The sequence below is a fragment of the Pyrus communis genome, chromosome 4 (assembly GCF_963583255.1).
Source record: "Pyrus communis chromosome 4, drPyrComm1.1, whole genome shotgun sequence".
Taxonomy (NCBI): Eukaryota; Viridiplantae; Streptophyta; class Magnoliopsida; order Rosales; family Rosaceae; genus Pyrus; species Pyrus communis.
Window position 1 is genome coordinate 27,410,020 of NC_084806.1, and position 17,628 is coordinate 27,427,647.

The 17,628-nt window shown below is 37.2% G+C and overlaps 1 pseudogene; it reads right to left on the bottom strand.

The window, feature by feature from the left end:
• Positions 1-681: 681 nt before the first annotated feature.
• On the bottom strand, positions 682-12,817 carry LOC137732922 (probable protein phosphatase 2C 55; annotated as a pseudogene).
• Positions 12,818-17,628: the final 4,811 nt, after the last annotated feature.

A 17,628-nucleotide genomic window follows, 5' to 3' on the forward strand; every position in this document is an offset into this window, starting at 1 on the left:
CTTGAGGCAATCATTCATCCTAGATCAAGCCTCGAAGGCCTTTGAAGATCTGTTCATCCAAGATCAAACCCCGACGGCCCTTGGATCAACAAACAATTGTTCTTCAAGATTAAGCCTCAAAGGCCCTTGAAAATCCGTTCAACAACTGTTCATCCAAGATCAAGCCCCGACGGCCCTTGGATCAACAAACAAATCCACACATCTATTCTTCAAGATCAAGCCCAAAAGCCCTTGAAGAAAACCAACTATTCATTCAAGATCAAGCCCCGATGACCTTTGAAGAAAACTAACAGTTCTTCAAGATCAAGCTCAAAAGCCCTTCAAGATCAAGCCCCAAAGGCCCTTGAAGAAACTTCCATCAACCTTCAAGATCAAGCCCAATGGCCCTTGAAGAAACTTCCATCAACCTTTAAGATCAAAGCCCCTAAGGCCCTTGAAGAAACTTACAACTGTTCATCCAAGATCAAGCCTCGACGGCTCTTGGATCAACAAATCTACATCTTACAGAGATCGAATCAGATGACCAAATTTGAGAGAGATCGTAACCCCAAAATCATTAAACACAAATATTATTTTTGTACACGTGTTCTTGTTTCAAGAAATTTCTGTGTTCACACTAAACTGAAACGATTGTTTGACAAAAAACCAAAATGGATTTACCTACTTTTCCTCACTCGAACCTTAGAAATCAGACTTGTTGTCTGCAACTGCTCCATCATCTTTGTCGTCTCCGTCTACAACTGCTCCATCATCTCCGTTGTCTCTGTCTGCAACTATTGGTGAGAGCTTTCATTTTCACTTTGTTAATAGCTTCGATACTTTCCTGATCTTACTCCTCTTTATTGATTCAATGACCACTGTTCTAAAAATCTCCACCTAGGTGCTAAGCAGCTGGCCACCGCCCTGAGTAATGCCTAGGCATTTGAAAATTAAGAAATGACACCTAGACCTGATGAGGCGCCCGTCTAGATCGCTTAGGCACCCGCCTAGGTTGCAACTCATATAGACAGAAAAATTGATAAATTTCATTTTGCATATTATTTTTTCAATAAATTGTAAGAGACTTGTTGAATACTTAAATAAACACATATTATATGATTGTTACCCATATTTTCATTATGTTCCAATACTTCATAATATATATATGTATATGTGTGTGTGTATATATATATATATTTAAGTATAAATAGACACTTATTTACACGAAATATAATAAATTTACTTAAATCCGCCTAATTCGCCTAGGCCCCAGCCCACAGCCCAATTAATGCCTAGCGTCTTTTAGAAACTTGTCAATGATTGTTAGAAGCTTAATATGATTCCCAAGGCCAAAACCCATCTTTGAAACTAAAAGCCCCTTTTGTTTTTCTGTTTTGAACTTCGAAGCTAAAGGCCCCTTTTGCTTTTACTAATTCAATCTTCGAAGCTTAATCTGTTATGTAAATTGGAAATACAATAATATTATTATTACATACAAAAAGTTTTTTGTATTTAATATATTATTATTATATTTTGTATATTATAATATATAATTGTGCAGTGGTTTAGATATTTAGATTATAATAATTTTAATGTATATGCTTTCATGATGCATTTTTTATCTCTTAAGTTAACATAAAATTTTCATGTAGTCTCTGTCTCTACGGTGGATTGACTCTTATTGTTTATATGTTTGTTAATTTAGGAAAATGAATCACCTTGATAATCATGCGAATGATAATGCTAATCTAGATGAGATTGTTGAAAATTATTATGCTCCGTTGTGGAAGTATGTCAAAAAACTCGAAAAAGTGGGAAATAGAGGAGGAGGAAATACTGAATTTGAATGCAATTATTGTGAGGAAGAAGTTTATATTTTATTACAAGTGCTATTATGTTTGAAGCCTATTTTTGTTTACTGCCTAGCTTCATTATATTGTTAGCTGAGTTTCTTGGCTTGATTAGTTAGGATTGTCATAAATTATACAAGTGATAATCTCTTTGAATTGTTAGCTGATGTATATGTAATTTGAAAGAAAGATGAGAGAGACAAATGTGTTTTGGTACTGAATTCCCTAAAACATACTGATGGACTAGACTTTGCTTTAAAGAGTAAATTGATTGCTATTTTTTATTTTTTTCATTTACGTGTTAAGTAGTTATTAAAGTTTTGATTGGGGGTGGAAGAGTTTATCAGTACAAGGTAATCAGAATGGAATTATAGGATTTTCACACATTAACGTATCTACAACTCAGTATCAGCTAGGGATGGGTTATGGCAGGCGGGTAACTACGGTTATTTACCCATAACCGTTTATGCTCATACCGGATAACCGTTTACCCATTGGGTAATTGCCTAAATGGTTATACTCGTACCGATAACCGTTTAAAACAATTAACCATACACATAACCGCATACCCATTTAACCGTAACTATTTAATACCCGTTTACCCATTTACCCTTTTTGGTCCTGTTTATCTTCTTTTTTTACCATTACCCTTTTTTCACCCTTCTACATGTTTTTTAACAACTTGAAAATTAAAAAAAAAATTGTCATAATTTTCTTTTTCTGACAATTAAACACCGTTATAGGTACATTCATCATACATTTTCGTATTTTAATTTTTTAAGTCCTTATACCATTCAAATAATTGAAATAATAGTTTACGGACGATATTTTTAACTGTTACCAATGAAGGTAAATATAATATTTTCTAAGTATTATTGGGTTACAAAAATTGTTTAGAAGACATTTATGTCAAAGCATTTATGTCAATTTCACGGTTACCCGCAAGAAATTTAAATTAATTTGGCGAATTCCTTGATGATGAGAATCATCATTTCTGTAGCAGTGTTATTGAGAGAAGGATTGATGAATTCCTTGCTAATTTATTGGGTGCTAAGTATTATTGGATCGAGAACATGGTTTGTGTTAATTTTACATATATAAAATAAATGGGTAAACGGTTACCCGTTTATAACCGTGGTTAATACCCATAACCGTCAATTTAAATTTCACAGGTAAACGGTTATACCTATAACTGTTTATTTATTTAAACAGTTACCTATAACCGTAACCGTTTAATTTAAATGGATGGGTAACATCGGTTATCCATAACCAATAGGTATTTGCTCATCCCTAGTATCAGCTGGTACCAATGAAAATTTTATAAAAATTGTCCGTGGCCGCATTCAAATATTGCAATGTACGTCTACTTCCTGTTGTGTTACTCTCGTAAAAGATTTTGGACTCGATCGATGCATTGGTGATAAGAAAGAAAAAGACAAATCTTCTTTGCCATTTGATAAGGTCTTTGATTTTGCCATATCATGTAAAAGTCTCATCCTACCAAAGAAAGATTAGCCTCAAAGCCAACTGTGCATAGTTAGCATCCTCACCCACACTTAATTAATCCCCTGCAGTCAGCCACACTGGAACATTTACCCTACATTTATTTTGCAAGATGTTATCTGTGACTTGGCATGTGCAGACGTGGTTAACGCAAACAAGTGTGCTTCAAGTACATGGAAAAATGTCATTACGATCTAATGGTATTCCTCTTCATTTGTAAGTGAGAGGTTTTAGGTTTGATTTTCACTAAAGTGAATTTGAATCACATACATTATTGCTAGTCCATGTAAGGCTTAGCCCACTCTCTCATCCACTTAGTGTAGATAATCTAATTTGTTCAAAAAAAAAAAAAAAAAAAAAAAAAATTGAAAAAGGAAAACCAAAATGATTTAAAGTTAGCTTTAGTAGTGCAAGTGTGCACAGTTGATGCTCGAGGGGCACATGATCTGTGTCAACGGTCAGAACCTAACATCCTTCGTTATATACACCATCACATACATATTAATAACGGAAGGGAAATTAATTAATATTGTATTTTTCTTTACACACGAGCTTGAATCCTCTTGTTTTAATTGGAGTCGGTTTAAACTTCAAAATATAGGGTGTGATATTGTCTTTTGGGCTATCGGAGGAGGTTAACAGTGCTGTAATTTTGATGCCAAATAAATCTAAAATGGCAAGACGCTAGCAAGGAATGCCCCACGCGATGTTGCAGTGCGGGATTGAAAACCGTATGAAAATTTTGTATATTGTACTATTTACATACAAAGGATAATACTTGATGTGTATTACATACTATTTGTTTACAAAAGATTTGATAGATAGCCTTATTAAATACATACAAAATCTACAATCAGATTGAGAGGCATAGCTGCATAAGACCCCTCACGACTTTGAACTCCCTTGCTTTTTTTACAAAAAAATTAGGGAGCTTTAACGAAAAACCCGCGATACTGTTCACTTTAACAAAAAAAACCACATTTTTACACTAAAAAGTCAATCATGATACTATTCATTTTACCCTTTATTTTGTCCTTATCATTAAAACTCAAAGTTTTCAAGTCTTTTTCATTAATTTTCCTAAAAAATTAAAGACTAAATTAAATTAAAAAAAATCCAACAAAATTTAATCACAAATTTCATTTCGGTAATTATCAAAATCAAAAAAAAAAAAAAGAAGATTAAAAGGGTCAAGGGAAAGAATTAGGAGAAGAGTTAAACACTAATAAATCAAAAGAAATTTGCGATTAATGACTATGAGTATAAGTCAATCTGGAAATTTGTGATTAATAACTAAGAGTTAAATACTAATAAAAAAAATCCAACAAAATTTAATCACAAATTTCATCTTGCTGCTGCAGCCTGCCATATTTTGAATTCGCTGGAACCACTGCCCAGAAAGAAAGAAAAAAAGAAAAAAAGAAAAAAAGAAAGAAGATAAAAAAAAATTAGATAGGCCCACACGGGCAAAAGAGAAAATGGGCAATTTTGGTTTTAAGTCTGAGAGAAACTAGATGGTGATTGGTGGCCTGTTTGGAATGTTTTGTGACCGTCATACGAGTGCTTAGATCTATGACCATTCGAATGATAACTTTGTTTTTGTTTGTTTGTTACTATAATTGAAAAATGGAAATTTTGTCTGTTTAGTGATGAGTTCTTTCCATACTCTCAACACTAGCCAATCTGAATTTGAATCAGTTTGCCAGCCAAAATCAGCATGCCTAAATCAAAACCAGTTTGCCAGTTCAGTCAAGTCCAATCTAGTTTGCCAGTCCATCTCAGTTCACCAATTCGCCTAATGGAGCCAGTCCGCATCTACTTGTTTGCAAACCCATGTCGTATACCACCATAAGTTTGACGGGGGTGTTTGGAAAATATTAGTATTTAGGTTTATTTTAATGTTTGGTTTTCTGGGCTTAACCCATTAGCATTAGCATTTCAGTTTCTTTCATTTTAAGGTTAGGGTTAGTTTATTATAAATAACATGCTTGTTGTTCAGTTGAGATAGCCTCTTAGAATTTTGTAACCATTTCAACATTATTGTTTTTTTTAATAATATTCTTATTATTTTGTAGTCTTGTTCGTCGTATATTCAACTTAAGTCGATATTTGGTAATCTTTTAATGCCAAATAAATCTAAAATAACAAGAAAAGTTTGAAATATTATCATGCCTTGCTGGCAGTTCAGGCAATTGCCAATGGAGGTGGATTGTCTGCCCTCCCATTTTCATACTCTCCACATACCCTCATGTTTGTGTGGTCACGATTAAGCCACGTCAACATTTTATATTCCTATTACTTTTTGTTTTATTATTTCTATAAAAAAATTAATATAAAATATTGACGTGGCTTAACCGTGACCACACATCATAGGAGGGCATGAGGAGAGTATGGAAATGGGAGGGCAGACAATCCACCTCCATTGGCAATTTGCAAGGAGGGCTACCTCCACTGAGGCTGTGATCGATGACATCAGAGGTCGTTTGCAAAGTTTCGTTGAGACGAGAGTCTGTCAAATTCGTCGAACCGCTAATTTGGTGGCGTATTGATTTGCCAAATCGGCCCTACAATCCAATGTCTCCGGTTGTTAGTTCGAAGAGCCTTTAGATTCAATTCGGGACACCCTCCTTTTTTATTGTATGATTTCCTAATCTATGAATAAAATTGCCATCGTATCTTCTATAAAAATAAAAATAAAATAAAAAATCCGAATGCGAATGCGAATTTTCCTCAGTACTTTGACTAGGAAGCAAAAATCTTTTGATTGCAACAATATTTTTAGGTATGTAATGTCATTGCACATTTATAAACTCTCTTTTATTGCAATAAGATTTATTATTTTCAATTTAAAAACGTAATTATACATGGAAATGAATGCATAAATGTGGAACAAAATCAGGTGTAAGCTCCTAAATTAATATTGTTTCGAAAATTTAAACATTGACAGCACAAATAATAATCATCCACGGATCCATCATAACCCTTCACCACCATCAATTTCCTGACTAATTAGTTGGTGGGATATTTATGGTGTTCCGGAATATAAGATATTTCGGAGTTTTTCATCGTTAGAACTTGATTTTTGTAAAGATCTAACGGTTAAAAAAACAAAATATTCCAGAGCACCATAGAATTTCATTAGTGGCTTATCATTTCATATTCTATAATTCTAGTCATATGTTCTTTTTATACCACACGAAATTAACAATTTTTTTAATTGAATGTTGACACTCGTCATATTTCATAGAATTAGTTAGGCTCATGATTATAGAAGATATCTTGGGTGATGCTATTCACATATCTTTTTTTTTTTTTTTTTTTTTTTTTTTTTCTCTTATACACTTTGTTAATTTTTGTTATTTGATTCCTTTTAATTTATTTGATCTAACAATCGAGGATTGAAAAGAGTGTGTAGAAAATAAAAATCATTTGTGGATAGCACCACCTTTTTTTTTTTTTGCGTACATAGACATTTTATACTAATAAAAAAAGCGTTCTACTAAGCCACGCAATAAATAGCACCACCTTTGTTTGTGCGGATAACTTTTCTGTTAGTGAAATAAAAGCTTCTTTTTAACCATAAAAATAAAATAAAATAAAAGCCTTCTTGTGTATTATTTCTTCAACTAATAATGTTATCTTAACATTCTTTTCACTTTTCACCTTTCACCTTTCACCGAAAGTAGGATGGAGATAATAGTAGTGGTCCCTCATTATCGATTACTATTTCATTTTTGTCCATTTACAATCGTAGTTGTCATTTCCATCAGTCATTTTTTCCGATCTATTCATACTTGCTATTGTTTTTTTGGGGGTTTTTTTGATCTTTACATATTTGGAGTTATTTTTATTCATATGCTTCTACCAACCAGTTTTTAAAATGGCCAAAAACGTTTTAGGTGAAAGTTTTTTAGATTTTAAAAGCACTTGAAATGCATTCAAGAAGAAGCATCAATTATGTGTATCTTGCAGGAAGCACTTCAAGTGTTTTTTCAAAATTAACTTGCATTTTTGTTAAATAATGGTTCTAAAAACACTTTAAGTGATTTCAATCATTTGGTTTTGAACTCATATCTAAAAGTCTCTAAAGAAAATGACATTCTAATTTTTTTTTTTTTTTTTTTTTTTTTTAAATTTTAGAATCCTCTTAACAATGACCACACCTTGCACATTTACTGAATCAATGGCATCCATTTTTAATAGATGATAGTATATGAGTGCACTTTCTTGACCAACTGTTATAATCTATATTTGCCAACATTTGCTCTCTATGATAGCAAACTAATAATCCTTCTCATGCAACTCTAATATCATGAGGGGGTAGTATACCGGGGATCCCAAGAAATACATTCGTGAGAGTTCGAACTTGAGTTAGAGATTTCAAATCTTTTCTTGCTTTTCACTAGACCAATTCTTTAGACCAAACCCAACTCTGGGCTAAATGCTATTTTTTAGATTTTATTCCCCCTCCAAACCCAGCCCAACTCATGCTAAATGTGTGGGCTAAAAGCTAATGCCAAACAAAAGCTAAATTCCCCCCAGGATTTAGCCCAGAAAATGGTGTGGGCACTACTGTGACATCCCGTCCCGAAAATATCAAAAACGTACGTGTGAAAAGACACTTTTACCCCTAGTTCGTTCCCTTTACGTTATTGGTTGTTTTGTGTGGTGTTGGCATGTGTTGAGCCACACACTCCCACTGTCACTCTCCCTAACCCTCTGTCCCTTTTCCCTGTGATTGTCCCGAGTCCCCTTTCCTCCCATTTCCCTTGAAAACGTACGGACGCACACCCAAAACCTATCAAACCTTTGCAGATCGAGGAAACCAAGGCCACATTCGAGCTCGTGAGGCTGGGAGGAGTGCAGCTGTACCATTTTCAGGTAAGAAAACTACCGTTTTCACGTCGATTTCACGAAGTCCGATTTGGGGTACTATTCATGCACACGTGATTTCTCACGTTTTAGGGAAAATGAAGCTTGTAGGTAGCTTGGTGAGGTCCCAAGGAGTCTCGGAGTAGTTCGTTTGAAGGAATTGGACGTCGGGATCACCGTATTCGAAGTTGGCCGGAATTGGAGTGTGGTGACAGGTGAGATCTCGTGGTTTTTAACCCTTAAAAGTGGTATATTCGTGTTCTCCTAGGTCTAAGCTTCAAATTGGTAGTAATTTTGTCAAATTTGGGTGAAAAACGAACGAGATATCAACGTTTGAAATTTTTCCAGTTTTCCGGCGCCGGCGACGGTGCCGGAGGCTCGCCGGAGAAGGAGACGGAATATTCCTGACGCCGTTAACGGAATCTGTCAAAACTGACGGAATATTCCCTACGGCGTCAGTTGACGCCGTCAGCGTGCCAGGCACGTGCCTGCGAGTGGCCGGCGCGTGGGGGCGCGTTCGGCAGTGAAAATTTTTTCTAAAAATTTGGGTGTGTTCCTGAGGTTGTGTAGATCACGTTGGTATATTCATTTGTCCAATTTGGGCAATGTATGAGAAGTTATTACGAGAAGTTGGTTATGTGCTTTAAAATTTACGTTTTTATAGTTGTTTCGCATATAGGTGATACGTATTCCGAGGACGAGCGTGGTCACTCGAGGCAGGGGGCTACGACCCTTCCACATACCAGTGAGTGGGCTTTTGGTTTTCCGTATATACCTATATACTTATATTTTCTCAGAAATTGATTTGAATTGTCATTTGCCATATGCCATGCATTAGATTATCGTTGTTTGTACATCATTACTTGCATTATTAGTTGCATATATATACATATACATATTGGGTGCTGTGGACGCACAGGTAAGTGACAGGTGAGTGTTATTCACATTTATGTTTCAGTAGTGGTTTGAGATGCTTAGAGAGCTCATAACCTGCACCCCCGGTGTTAGTGCTCCCGCCCAGAGTAGGGCACAGTCCTTCACGTGATGTTCACCTCCCGCACCACACGCTCAGCTTGGATCCAAGTTAGGTGCACAGTCCTGTCGTACAGACCACATTAGGTGGTTCCGACTCGTAGGTGACCCGCGATTATTCGCATAGCCTTCACATGATCGTAGCACTAGAGCGTATATATATTACACCCAGGCCTGTCGTACAGACCACTTTAGGTGGTTCCGACTCGTGGGCAGGTTCAGTTATTGAGTTTGAGATTTGAGCTCTACATGCAGCCGTACAGGTCACGTTAGGTGACTCCGGCTGCCAGATTATTTGTTATTGAAATGATTTATACCTGAGCACTTGCATTTCATTATGAGCTGTCGATATGGCATATTCTTGAGCATGATTGGCATATCTATATACATACGTATATATGTTTATTTTCTGGGAAGTATACAAGTTTTACGGCGAGGGGTTAGAATGTATTTTACTAAATGGTTTTCGAAAAGCTTTATTTTTGTCCACTCACGCTTTTGTTTTGCGCCCCTCCAGGTTCTAGTTGTCTAGCAGGTTCGGTGGTTTCCCAGAGGGCTTTCCCGGCATTTCTGACAGACACTCACCAGCGTACGGTCACCTTCGGGTGTACTGTTGTCGTATCACTTTCTTTTGGACTGCTGTAGGCTTATGCTCTGAACTTAGCGTCTCACTTACGCTAGCACTTGTTTTTATTACTTTGTATGCTAGTTTTCAATTATTCGTACTTTTTATTACTATTTTATTAGCTTCCGCACGTGCACATGGTTACGTCACCTCCGCGTGGCGGCCAGCACGCCCTGATCTCGGTCGGGGTGTGTCACTCATAAATAAAGGATGTTTTTCTCCAAATTTAATATTCTTGCGAAAGAATTGCGAATTTAATGAAATGACTATCATTTAATCTTAAAAAAAATAAAAAATAAAAAATGAATAACTAGATCACATGTTATATCATGTGGTCGAGATGGAGCTAATTTGGACATTTTGTTTGCTTCAATGAACACATTAGTTGTTTGCTAACCATTTACTTATTATTATTGGTAACAAACTTTGGAATAAAAAGAAAACTAATTGCAATAAAATAGGAGTACAACCACAAATTCCAAACATAGATCTTGATTAATAGAACAACCACATTTTCATTTCATTCAAACGTGAAAGTTTTTAGTGTAACATAAGAATCCATGCATGGATAGTATTAGCTTATAAGTGTTGGCCATATCCACGTGTTGAAAGGTTGTTAGAGTTGTTAGCGAATTAGTTAGTTAAATAGCTTAGGCTGCAACCTAGTCATGATGGCTATATAAACTGTATTTTCATAGTTGTAAAGATTAATTAAGTATCAATGTAATCAATTACTTTCTCTCTCTCTCTTATTCCCTTCTCTCTTTTCTTCTTCAATACATGCTCTTTCTGCATTTCTGTTAATATGGTATCATCGACGGAGGTCAATCCTTGGTGATTTTTCCGTCTTCGTTCTTCCGCCGCTTAGTGTGTTGTTGCTCTGTTTGTGTGGGACGATTTTCTGTTCCTAGCTACAACGCGTGCAACAATAACAGTAATGTCGTCGATCTTGCCTCCTACGTACTCAAATCCAGCTTTCTTAGCGTTTTCTGAAAAAGGGCTAGGGTTGTTGTGAACACGAAAGATTCCTTGAAACAAGAAACAAGAATACGTGTACAAAAATAATATTTTTGTGTTTATGATTTTGGGGTTACGATCTCTCTCAAATTTGGTCCTCTGATTCTATCTTCGTAGGGTGTAGGTTTATGGATGAGTTGTTGATCCAAAGGGCCGTCGGGGCTTGATCTAAGGATGAACAGTTGATGAACGGATCTTCAAGGGGCGTTGGGCTTAATCTTGAAGAATGGGTGTATGGATTTCTTCAAGGGCTTTTAGGCTTGATCTTGAAGGTTGATGGATGAGCAGATCTTCAAGGGCTTTTGGGCTTAGTCTTGAAGAACGATTGGATGTGTGGATTTGTTTGTGCTGTTGATCCAAGGGGCCGTTGGGGCTTGATCTTAGGATGAACGATGAACACTTTCTTCAAGGGCCGTCGGGGCTTGATCTTGAAAGAGGATTTAACGAAGAACGAAGAGAGCTTTCTTGATTCTTCGGAATTCTTGGGAATTTGGATGGTTGGAAGCTTTGGAGTTTCAAAGCTTCAAGGATTTGGGGAATTCTCTTCTAATTTTGGAGTAGAGAAGTGTATTTGTGAATTCCTTGATGCTTGATACCTTGATGGAGAAGCCTATTTATAGGCTTTGAGAATGAATCACCACCACAAAATATTTTTTTCCTTTCCAAGCACCATTGCCTAATTTTCCCACTTAATGCAATATTGAAATTGAAGTGGTGTAACTTATGGCCTAATTTCCCACTTAATACCATTTTAAACTTGAAGTGGTCTAACTTATGGCCTAATTTCCCACTTAACACCATTTTAAACTTGAAATGTGTATGCTTTGTCATTGCCCAAATGAGAAAAACTTGCTTTGATCCGTAATGGATTGAAGTGTGCTTGCCTTGTCATTGCCCAACATGAGAAGAAAAACTTGTTTTGATCCTCAATGGATTGAAATGTACTTGCCTTGTCATTGCCCAAAATGAGAAGAAAAACTTGTTTAATCCTTCAAGGGTATTTCTTCCTATTTTGTTGAGTCACACGCCATGTGTACAATTTGTACAACACGTGGCGTATGCCATGTATGCCTTGACACGTCAAAACTTTAATGCATTGGTGAACATTTGTTTTACTGAAATTTCGATGTCTACAGTTGTACTTATCGAACGAGTTATAGAGAGCGAGATTCGCTATGCTCGAAGCCAATGCATCGCAATCAAAATCAAAATCACCATCACCATCACCATCACCATCACCATCACCACCACTGCGGTCAGATTCTCTATCTTTCGAATTTGACGTACTATTTGCCACAAGAACCTCCTCAATCTCGCTTGGAAACATGTTGCCCAGCAAGCCATCAGTCCCAAGGACTATGATGTCCCCCGGGACTGTCTGAATATCCTTTTTCTCCCAAGCGGAATCAGGATTGTCATTGTTGATGCCGTTCCCAACTGATACGTAAAGTTGAACATGCGCTGCTGAATCGGAGATTGGTACAGAAGCTTGTTGTCCCTAAACAGCATGAACCCGCTGTCCCCAACGTTCACAGCATGCAAGACTCCGCTCTCTTTGTTGAGGCTGAGGATGCAAGCGGTTGATGAGCCTTTTAGTCCAATCTTCTCCTTATTCTTTGCATGAGCTTCCTCCAAAACGTTTCTTGGATCAACGGCTCCAATCAACTGTTTATCAAAAGGCCCCTTTCTTTTTCTTTTTAGTTCATTACTCACATTGTTATCATTTTTATTGTAAATATGGGCGGCGATAAAAGGCGTTCTTCATGAGTTCCCTTGCGTACTCACCACCGTCTATGCCGTACTTAGCCCAACCGCCGACGCCATCTGCAACGCCGATAGTCTGCTTCTCCATGCAGATGAAGTGGGCGTCTTCGCCTTCACGCCTCTCGCTGTTTTCTTTGGCAATATACAACTTCCCACAAACCATCTTCACCCCCATTTTCATTTTGCAGGTTTCTTTTTGTATTTCGTAGCGGATCGGCTACTTTTGATTCGATTATTTCTTGATTATACGAATTGTTATTGATATGAGTGTGATTCAAATTTAAGCTCAACATTGAGGAAACGTAAGTAGCTGCAGTCATCATCTGATCAAACTGATCAGCAGTTTTGTTCCCTTGATTAGATTCCACCCTAGGTTTCTTTGCGATCATCATCTTTGAAAATTGGTGGAGAGAGAACAAGTGAGAGAAGAAATTACAGAGTAGAAATCAACTATCTATGAACCAACGAAATTAAGAAAGAGTCTCAAGTTCTATTTAGGGGTGTGCTATCCACACATCCCATTTTACTTCTCACACACCCCTTGATAATTTTTGTCCGTTGATCTTCTTCAATTTATCCGATTTGACAACCAAAAATTAAAAAGATGTGTGAAAAGTAAAATGGAGTGTGTGAATATCATACCCCTCCCTTCTATTTATTATGGCACTCAAAAGTCCTTGTTTTCCTTTTCCCGCTGGGATTATTGAACAAACTTACCCTTTTTCTGGGATTGTTGACCCAAAAAGGAAAGGAATGCTAAGCTACCGTACTAACAGCTGCATGTCAACACGCCTTTAAAGAGGAGGATGAGGTATTAAAGATTTTAATCAATTTTTTTCGGTCTAAATATTATTTCTTGTTGTGATATACATTCTAATACATTTGTACTTGTGTAAATCTTAAGTAGAAACCGTAAAGTTTTGGGCACCCACGCCTTTACCAATGAAATTGATCATTCTCCGTTTGTTTTAATGAACTTCATGGCACTACAAAAGTTGTTCCTCTTATTGAGCTATACATGCCTGTAAAATTTGGTGTCATGTAGAGTTAGTCGGAAATTCCAGTTTCGTTTGCTAGAAACCATTGCGCGAGTTGGCACGTTAAAAACCTGAAAACATGAATTTTGGACAGTGAGACGATCCCAATGTCCTAAGCCATATCCTAGGTCCTTTTTTTAAAATCAGATACAATGGTTTGATATTTGATTTTTGTGATAGTTGTACCATCGCATGATTTTCGTTATAAACGACAATCCGATAGTTAGATCGTCGGGAAATTGAAATGTAATGTTGTTGAGGCTTGATGGAGTTTAGTTGGCTCATCACGATGACGTGTTGTTATCGATTGCCGTGTGTCTGGATTTACGTGCAATTAGCACTATGCCTCGTTATGCATGTTAGTCTTGATAGTTTTTCCAGTTTGAGTGTTATGTACGAGATTAGGCTTTATAAGAGCATTGTTGGTTTATCAAGAACATGTGACATCTCAGTGATATACACATCATTTTTTTGTGGCACTTCTGTTGTGGTTATTCTAGAAGTGAGTTGGATTGCAGGTGAGCGAACTTTACTGTCATGTGATAAATATTTTGCATATGAATGTTCCTTGGGTGTATAAATTTGATTTACAAATGGCTATTACCTAGTTAATGATATTCTTTATGAAAAGTATATGTATTCTTTATGAAAAGTATATGTATGTATATTTGAAATGTTTGCGAACTGAGAGGGCTAGTAGAGGATCAATACTTTGTACACTTCCTTTCTCGTTTCATGTGTGGATATTAAATCCTTAGTATATTACCTTTCTTTCTGATTCCATGAGTGCTTTAGGAATCCATCTTTGTTTAAGTAGGTTCTATGAGTGGTTCTAGGACGCTACTTTTGTTTGATTTCATGAGAGGTTACGAAACCCTACCTTGTGTATCCCTGATATATATGAAATAGATGATTTAGTGCTTATGTGAATCAATCATGAAAAGACACTTGGATGTCTACCTGGATTCAATTGAGATTTATGAGTGAGAATTATTTTATGCGTAAAGGATTGTGAAATGTTATTTTTAAATCACGTATACCGTATTATTGTCACTCACATGAGCTTCACAATTTATCCGAGTATTTACTTTGCCCAGTGCACCATTCCCATGGTGCATAATTGTTTTGTAGAGTTATAGGTACCGGTTAGAGAAGAGGTTTTCAAGGGGTGTAGCTGGCGTGTGCCACTAGAGAGTAGGATTTGTTCCCTTTTGTTGTAATTTCGTTTCCACTCAGTATCTAATGTATATTATGCATGAGTACTAGTTGACTCTATATATTATTGTATCACTACTTTCTGTTGCCACATGTTGATTGACAAAACGTGCAAAGTCCACAAGCTCTTCCTTTGATCTTTCTGCAACTACATTTCTTACGGATGCCACGATTCTAGTCTTTGTAACAAGGTCAACCACATCTGAAAAATATTTAGACATGAATGTTATTTTCTTGGTTTTCTCCCATGGCATATCAGTGTAGTCTAAATATTTTCCCTCATTAGGAATGTTAAAGATATCAGCAATGTTAGTAGTTGTCACCATCCCTTTGATGTCACCAAATACAAAGCATCCTTGGTCTTTGTTATATTGTTCAATTATCATCTTGATATCATTGTCCAAAGTGCTAAAGTGCCTAGATGTCACAAGCTTATCTTTGTATGCTTGATATAGTCTCTAAAATGGTGTTACCTTCATATGATATCATGTCCGGCTTTAACATATTCTTCAATTGTACAATACAAACCAGCAAAGTGGAGAAGGTTTGATCGGTTGTTCATGCTCCCATTCTTAATCGTTGGTACCACCATCATGTACCTGAAATATTTTTAATCGATAGTCAACATCTAGTATTTGTGTTGATGTGCTACAATAAAATAAAAATAAGTATGCAAACTATATGACCTGATCATCTAGTCGCAACTATAATCACCACTTAACATTTATTCCTTTTTCATATAAAGAAGAAATCTTACACGACAGAGAAAAATACTTCTATTCCACTATTTTGTTACAACTACTAATGCATAAACCAGCACTTATCAAAGCGTACCGACTCTTGCTATATCAAATACTAACAAAGAGATAAGTTCATCTTCATTAACCAAAACTGACACACCCCGACCGAGATCAGGGAGTGATGGCCGTCACACGAAGGTGACGTAGCCATGTGCACGTGCGGAAGCTAATAAAGTAGTAATATGAAGTACGAATAATTAAAAACTAACTAGCATACAAGGTACTAATACAGTGCTAGTGAGGGAGTCACAATTTCAGAGCAAGTCTACAGCAGTCCAAAAGAAAAGATACAATAAAAGTGCACCCGAAGGTGACCCTACAATGATAGGTGTCTGTCAGAAGTGCTGGAAAAACCCTCTGGGAAACCACCGGAACTGCTACTCAACTAGAACCTGGAGGGGCGCAAAACAAAAGCGTGAGTGGGCAAAAACAAAGCTTTCGAAAACTATTTATAAAATACTTTCTAACCCCTCGCTGTAAAACCTGTATACTTCCCAGAAAATATATATACGCATAATACATGTGCTAAACATGCTCAAATATATGCCATGTGCTCAATAATATGCCATGCCGAAGTCTCATAATGATATGCAAGTGCCCAGGTATAAACATATCAATATCATGTAATCTGGCAGCCGGAGTCACCTAACGTGACCTGTACGGCTGCATCTAGAGCTCAAATCTCAATCTCAATATCTGAACCTGCCCACGAGTCGGAACCACCTAAAGTGGTCTGTACGACAGGCCTGGGTGTAAATAAGTGCTACGATCACGTGAAGACTGGGCGAATAATCGCGGGTCACCTACGAGTCGGAACCACCTAAAGTGGTCTGTACGACAGGACTGTGCACCTACCTTGAATCCAAGGTGAGCATAAGGTGCGGGAGGTGAACATCACGTGAAGGACTGTGCCCTGGCCACGGGCGGGAGCACTAACACCGGGGGTACAGGTTATGAGCTCTCTAAGCATCTCAAACTACTGCTGAATATAAATATGAATACCACTTACCTGGCACTTACCTGTGCGTCCACAGCACCCAATATGCATATGTATGTATATATGCAACCACTAACATTCCCAACGATGCACGAAAAACGATAATGTAATGCATGGCATAACTAATAAACATTTATTCAAGTTCTGGGAAAATATAGTATATAGGTATATACGGAAAACCAAAAGCCCACTCACTGGTATGTAGAAAGGTCGTAGCCCCCCTGCCTCGCGTGTGCACGCTCGTCCTCGGGGTACGTGTCACCTATATGCGAAATAGCTATAAAAACGTTAACTTTAAAGCACATAACCAACTTCTCGTAATAACTTCTCATACATTGCTCAAAATGGACAATTGAATATACCAATGTGCTCTACATAACCTCAGGATCACAACCATATTTTTAGAAAAATTTTCCTCCGCCGCACGCGCCGGCCACGCGTAGGCACGTGCGGTGCACACGGACGGTGTCAACTGACGCCGTTAGGAATATTCCGTCAGTTTTGACAGATTCCATTAACGGCGTCAGGAATATTCCGTCAGACTTGACGGAATATTCCGTCACCTTCTCCGGCGAGGCTTCGGCGCCGGCGACGGCGCCGGAAAACTGGAAAATTTTCAAATCGTGTTTTCTCACTCGTTTTTCAACCATTTTTCACGTTTCTTGAACCAAAATGAAGCTTAGGACTAGTAGAACACATTCAAACTACTTTTAAAGGCCCAAAACCACACGATATTACCTGTGCAAACTGTCCAAAACCGGCCAACTTCGAACCAAGCTATCCCGACGTCCAAAATCGTCCAACGAAGTACTTCTAAGCTCCTTGGGACCTCACTAAGACGTCTATGAGCTTCAAAATCCCAAAAACAAGCTAGATTAAATTTGCATGAACAGTACTCAAAACGGACATCGTCGAATCAACGTGAAAACGATGTGTT